The sequence below is a fragment of the Triticum dicoccoides genome, chromosome 3A (genome assembly GCF_002162155.2).
Source record: "Triticum dicoccoides isolate Atlit2015 ecotype Zavitan chromosome 3A, WEW_v2.0, whole genome shotgun sequence".
Classification (NCBI taxonomy): domain Eukaryota; kingdom Viridiplantae; phylum Streptophyta; class Magnoliopsida; order Poales; family Poaceae; genus Triticum; species Triticum dicoccoides.
In genome coordinates, this window is record NC_041384.1 from 269,018,583 (window position 1) to 269,025,846 (window position 7,264).

Sequence of the window (7,264 nt, forward strand, 5' to 3'; positions counted from 1 at the left end):
TATTTTACATGAAATGAAATAAAATAGAAAAGGAAAATTAGCAACTTGATTTCCATTCACTTCAGAAACAAGTACATAAGGAGCTACAATTCAAAAAATATTTTATATACAACCAGGAAGTTAAATTTGGCATCCACTGCACCCAAATAAACTAGGATCATGTATGTGTTGATAATTAATATGCAAGGAAAACTGCACATTCAGGTCAAATCCTATCCATGAAATAAGTTGATCCATAGAATGGAATGGCACTGTTGTGGAGGAGGTCATAAAAACAGAGGACTCATTACCGAAGGCAAAGAGGGGGATGCCAGAAGCAACTTCTATGCATGGGTAAGTGAACAGGGATAAATGCGATCATAACCCTAATGAGAAGCTACGATGGGCGTAATTAAGGTTTTACCACAAAAGTTCTAATCAGCAAAGCATGTTAAGAAATAGAAGCCAACAAAGAACGTAGCAATACGATTAGGAAAAGTAATATGTGGACACATAAAGATGGTTAGAAGGGAGAAGCAATATTTATATTTTCCCAAAACCAATTAGAATAAGATAAGATTTCTTAGAACGGCAAAGAACACCATCAATATATAGTCAATGAGAAGACAGATGGATGAATCCATCAACTAACCTCGAGTACGAGCTTTCACTTTTTAGTTTGATCCTTACTAAATGACCCATCTAATATTTATTAGAGAAAATATAGACATAAAAAAGGCGTAAATTAGTCCAAAACTCCAAGATTCACACTGTGCACCAAAGGCTCAAATTATGTCGGTCTTTTATTGACGATCTTATAATAACAACACAGTAGAATCAGTACAGGCTCATGCTTGCCAAAGTGCAGTTATGTTTCCACAAAGCATATATCTTAGTCATATTTTGTGCAGTACTTGACTACATCTACTATAGAGAAATACAAATAAATATAAAAAAATGTGCTAACTCTAGCGGCCCAAATGCGCGGGTCACACTGCTAGTTTCTATGATTTTTAGAAGTTTTAGACATTTTCTGGAATTTCCTGATTATTAATAAATCCAGAAAATGTATTATTGCGTCAGCATTAGGTCATGCTGACGTCAGCAGGTCAACAGGCGCCATCCAGGTCAAACCTGACCAGTGGGGCCCACTGGTCAGTGACTCGGTTAGATAACTGAGTTAATTAGGGTTAAACTAATTCTAGTAAAAATGTCAACAAGGCTGGTCCCACATGTTAGTGGCTCAAGGTTAGTTTAGCGAGGGAATTAACACTTAACAGTGGTTATTAGCACTAACTAACACCTAACTAACCCAGTTAGGGCCGGCCCCGCATGTCATGGACTCGGGTGGGGTCCAGCCGGGGTCAAAGTGGGTCAAACCCACCGGTGACATGACGCCGGCGAGGCCAGACGCGGCGAAGCAGCGCGGGTTTCGCGCTCCGGTGACAAAATCGATGGCGGAGGCATGCAACGTGAAGCTGGGGAGCTGCCGCATCCAGTGGTGCAAGTGGCTGGACACGGCGACACCGGAAACGACGCCGGCGAGCTTGACAGTGGCGGCCGGAGTTCGGCTGTGCACGTGGAAGCGGCTGCAGCGAGCAAACGCGTGAACTAAAGTGCGGGCAAGGCACTACGCGATGCAGCAGCGTTGTTTGGCACATTGGCACGACCAAAAGGTCATCGGAGCGGTGTCGGCGATGAGCCCGAGCGGCGTTGAGCTCGGTCAGCAAGGAGTCGGCGGTTTGAGCTTGAAATAAAGGCGGCGGGGAGGGGGATTCGGAGCAGGAGCTCGCTGGGGTCACGTAGAGCAGCTCGGTGGGCTCGGGGACGGGTTGGTGACAGCATGTGGTCGCCGGCGATCTCGGCGGACCGAGGTTGGAGGAGACGGTGTTGGCAGCGTTTTAGGGCTTTCGGTGTCGCGCGGCTCGGTGAGGAGGAAGAGGAGGTCGGGGCGGAGCATGGGGACACGTCAGAGAGGCGTGGGGAAGGCGGTGGCTACGTCTACGGCAAGCGGCGTCGACGGGCATACTCGGGTGCGTGCGAGAGAGAGAACAGAGGAGGGGAAAGAGAGCAGCGAGTGAGGGAGAGGAGAGAGGGGTCCCGGGGCATCTCCGTGGCGTCGTCTAGGCGCGTCGAGGGGGAGCCAGGTAGGCAGCGGCGTGCCGGCGCGCGTGGGCGCCGTGCACTGCTTCCCCTCTGCCTATTGGTGAGAGGAGGAAGACAAGGCTACCCCTGGTGGCTGGGCCTGAACAGGAGCTGGGCCGGCTGCTGGGCCAGGTAAGGCCGGGTGGGTCTCTTTCTCTCTTCTCTGTCTTATTTCCTCTTGTTTTTATTATTTTCTATTTATTTCAATATGTTTTGGTTTGTTTTAAATACCAAACCATTTTATAAAATCTGAAACTTCTTGTGGGCACTCACTGAATTATTTCACAGGTTCACACCATGTTTCAAATTGTTTGAGACTATAAAACTATATATATCATTTTATAGCCCCAACTCAAATACATATTGGATTAATTCAAATGCCCAAAACAAATATTTCTGAGATACCAAAAATATTGGTTTTAATTTACCTCTTGCCAATATTCCCAGAGATTAACAGGAACATTTTCTTTGGCTCATTTGAAAATGATTTAATGTTGATCATTTTTAAAAGATTTCTGAGGCTTGAGAATTCCCTCAATTCAATTTCCTTGAATTTAAGATGATGCATGGATGCATATGCAATGATAAGCAAAGGCCAAAGGTAGGGCTGTGACAGAGACGATGTTTACCCAGGTTTGGGCCCTCTCGAAAAGGTAAAACACTATGTCATGCTTTAGTTGTATTGATTCGATGGGGTACAGAGTACATAGATGATCTACCTCGAGATTAGATGATTATGTTCTAAACTCTAAGGCGTGTTATCGTGTCCGTAAAGACTAAACCCCTCGTCTTATATATGCACCAAGGGTATCTAGGTTACAGATATGGTCGGTTTTACCAACTAGGAATGAACACGCCGACTACTAGAACTTTCCTTGAAGTGTACGCCAAGTCTTTGGAAGTTTCCATCTTGCTCATGCCGATGGTCACAGCTTCGGTAGTCCTTCCTCCAGTGGTCGGTGGGTCATCAGCCTGGCCCATGGATGGTAGGTCATACAGGTTGACACCCCTTAGTCCAGGATACCCTTAGTAGCCCCTGAATTGGTTTTCAAAGCCGAGAACAATAGCTCCCTCATTGGAATGGCTTATTTCGCGACGTCTTCGGCTTGGGAGGCAAGTTCCTCCTCTGTATGTTCGTGTTTAGATCCGAGGTCTTCTAAACATCGTCAGCGCCCTTTATAACAGTCCGAGCATCAACATACTCCGAACCGAGAAATAATTTTTTGTAACTAATCCTAAGTTTCACATCGAGAATTACTGCTGCGACCCATGATACGTCTCCAACGTATCTATAATTTTTTTATTGTTCCATGCTATTATATTATCTATTTTGGATGTTTTATATGCATTAATATGCTAATTTATATTATTTTGGGACTAACTTATTAACCTAGAGCCCAGTGCCAGTTTCTGTTTTTTTCCTTGTTTTGAGTTTTATAGAAAAGGAATACCAAACGGAGTCCAAACGGAATAAAACTTTCGCGGTGATTTTTCTTGGACCAGAAGACACCCAACAGACTTGGAGAGGGGGCCAGAAGAGTCCCAAGGGCTCCACAAGCCCTCAAGGTGCGACCTACGGGGGCGCCTCCTTGGCTTGTGGGCCCCACGGGAACAACCCTAATTTTTGCGCTATAAATTCCCATTCCACCAGAAGCGTCCACCAAAATACTTTTCCGCCGCCGGGAGCCTATATTTCCACAAGATCCCATCTTGGGGCCTTTTCCGGTACCCTATCGGAGGGGGATTCGATCATAGAGGGCATCTACATCAACTCTATTGCCCTTTCGATGAAGCGTGAGTAGTTTACCACATACCTACGGGTCCATAGCTAGTAGCTAGATGGCTTCTTCTCTCTCTTTGATCTTTAATACAATGTTCTCCTCGATGTTCTTGGAGTTCTATCCGATGTAATAATCTTTTGCGGTGTGTTTGTCGAGATCCGATGAATTGTGGATTTATGATCAGATTATCTATGAATATTATTTGAGTCTTTTCTGAATTGTTATATGCATGATTTGATATCTTTGTATTTCTCTTCGAATTATCGGTTTGGTTTGGCCAACTAGATTGGTTTTTCTTGCAATGGGAGAAGTGCTTAGTTTTTAGTTCAGTCTTACGGTGTCCTCACCCAGTGCCAAAGTAGGGTTAGCGAGGCACGTATTGTATTGTTGCCAACAAGGGTAAAACACATGGGATTTTTCATCATATTTCTTGAGTTTATCCCTCTACATCACGTCGTCTTACTTAAGGCGTTACTTCGTTCTTATGAACTTAATACTCTAGATGCATGCTGGATAGCGGTCAATGTGTGGAGTAATAGTAGTAGATGCAGGCAGGAGTTGATCTACTTGACACAGACGTGATGCCTATATTCATAATCATTGCCTTGGATATCATCATAACTTTGTGTTTTTCTATCAATTGCTCGACAGTAATGATGAGGACATCAATACGATTGTTACACCCACAGCCCCTGCTGCTATACATACTGGACCAATTACTAGAGCTTGCGCACGCCAATTAAATTACCAGGTACTTTCATTTCTTGGTAACAATTCTAATGTTCATGAGAATATGATGCTGCCTAAATTGGATACATTTGTTTTGCTTACAAATGAAGGGCCTAGCTTGGACAAGAAAGATGAACCTTGGAGCAAGTTCAAGCATGGAGATGATGGCGTGCGCAAGGGGAACAAGAACGGAGTTACAAGTGATGATTCCAGGACTTTGAAGCCACCATAATGAGTGCATGAAGCCTTGGACAAAATATACAAGATGCCACTTCATAAATTTCGTCCAGAGGCTATCCTAGGTGCTGCGTCACCTTATTTTTGGGCCAGGCCCATGTAATTCCGAAATACTTGATTATAGGTTGTTTTTAGAGTCCGTATGTGTGGGGAAACAACAGTTAGGGTTGGTTTTGGACCCATCCTCCAAGGGCCACGAAATTCGCCCCTCTCTCCTCCATATATACAACCCTTAGGGCATCGTTTAGACTTTGAGTTTTGTTTAGATCAAAAGTTCGCCATAGCTGCAACTTCGCGTACTTCGTTTGTGTTCAACGACCAGACCAAGACGTCACAAAACCCCACCTTGATCAATAAAGCTTTCGTCTTATATTCCAATATCCAGATTGCAATCTCAGTTTCTTGCTTGTTCTTCATTTGCTCGCAGGAAACAGAACCTCGTGGTCAGGTTGATCATGCTCCGGCGTGGTCAATAACCCCTCGGAAGTTGGTTTAGTGATTGCTAAGGCACGACGTCTCGCACGTTCGTAGTCGGGTCGTCAAGGTCGACTCCCACAGAAAACGATATAGCCACCATCTCATTGAAACATCGGGACACCTTCGCCTCTATCAAGTGGTATCAGATTTTCAGGTTGCTCGGTGAGAAATTACAGTTTTTTCGTAGTTTCGATCGAGTCTGTTCTTCATACCTATAGTCCAGGAAAAAGCCAAAAAAAATTAGGGTTAGTTCATCCTATCCGAACCAATCTGAGCCTTTGCATAATCTTTTCTGTATTTGCTTTGTTGAATTTGTGGTTGCATTGTCGTGTCAAGTTGCTGGTCTTAGCGTCTAGTCCTTTAGAGTTTCGAGTTCTATTCACAGGTTTTCACGTTGCCGCTGCCATATATATCACCACCGCATCATCATCATCGCTGCTGCCATATACCACCACCGCACCAACTTTATCGTCACTGCCATATACCACCACCACATATTCACCGCCAATCCGAGTCCATATCCGCCACCACCTATCCACCGCCATCACGCCAATCCGAGTTCCACCAGATTCATCGCTGCCACTAGTCCGAGTTCCATCAGATTCATCTCCGCTACTAGTCCTAGTCCGAGTCCAATATTTTGTTACTCTGTTTTGGATTTCCAGATCACACCATACTCCGAGTCGTGACATAGTAGGACTCCCGAACTTTCGTGCTACCCGCAGTATAAAAATAGTTCCAAGCTAAAAAAAACTATGTGTGGAAATTTCTGGTTAGGTAGATTTTAGACCATTTGTAGACTTTCTCGAAAACAAATTGTCGCAGAGCAAAAAAGAGAGGAAAAAATGCAAAAAAAGTGAAAAAATATCAGAGCATGCTCCTCCCTTGTTTACGTGTAGCATCGTGATTTTGTTAGTGTTCTAGGCTCGCGTGTCTAGCACGGTCTAGCCTAGGACCAGCGCAATACCGTCGTTGAGCGTTTATTCAACTTTGCATCTCTGAATTGATTATTGCTGAACCTTTTTGCTACCATATTATAAGCCTTCCCAGCTCCACATACATCTACGTCGTGCGTTTGACTCTCCCTGGTAATCGCTCTATCCAAGCTTTGAGAGTTTTGACTATGACGGTTGCCGATCAACGCCTGCTGCTGGGTAAGAACTGGTAAGAATTTGAGATTTGCTTGACGGATTTGTGACACCCACCACCACCTCTTGTTAGTAGTCTGTAGGATCATATTCTTGTGTGTTTCTATTGCTGCAAACCATGGCAGGATCACAAGACGACGAGACTGACTGGGAAAACATGACGAATAAGGAGTTGCATGATAAATTTCAGCAAATGATGAGTGGACATGTGCAAGATGTGCTAAACAGATTTGAAGAGGCCATGGAGAAGATAGATGGCATGGAGAACACGTTCAAAACAAAGCTCGACAACAAGTTTAATGAATTGCTCTCGCGTCTTCCACCACCACCACCGGCTGGGACGCACCTCTACAACAACAACAGCGACGACTACCTCCATGTTGCGAAACAGCCCTCCGTCGAGCGAGCTGTGTCCCTCTTGCGCCTGGCCAACCTGTTGGTGCTGCTTTTGATACTTCTATGGCTCCTTGTGCTGATGCGGAGGAGGATGATTATGCGGGAGATTACGAGGATGAGGTTGATCAAAATCAGAACTACGTGCAACCACCAGCACCACAACCACTAGGTCGTCCACATGCAAATAATGGCAATGGTAGGGCTCCCCCTCAGGTACGAGACATGACCATCTCCCTAAACTGAAATTGAATATTCCACCATTTGAGGGTAGATATGTTCCTAATATATATCTTACTTGGGAGTTAGAAACTGAACAACGATTTACATGTTTACAATATCCTGAGGAGAGACGTGTTCCTGCTGCTGTTTGTG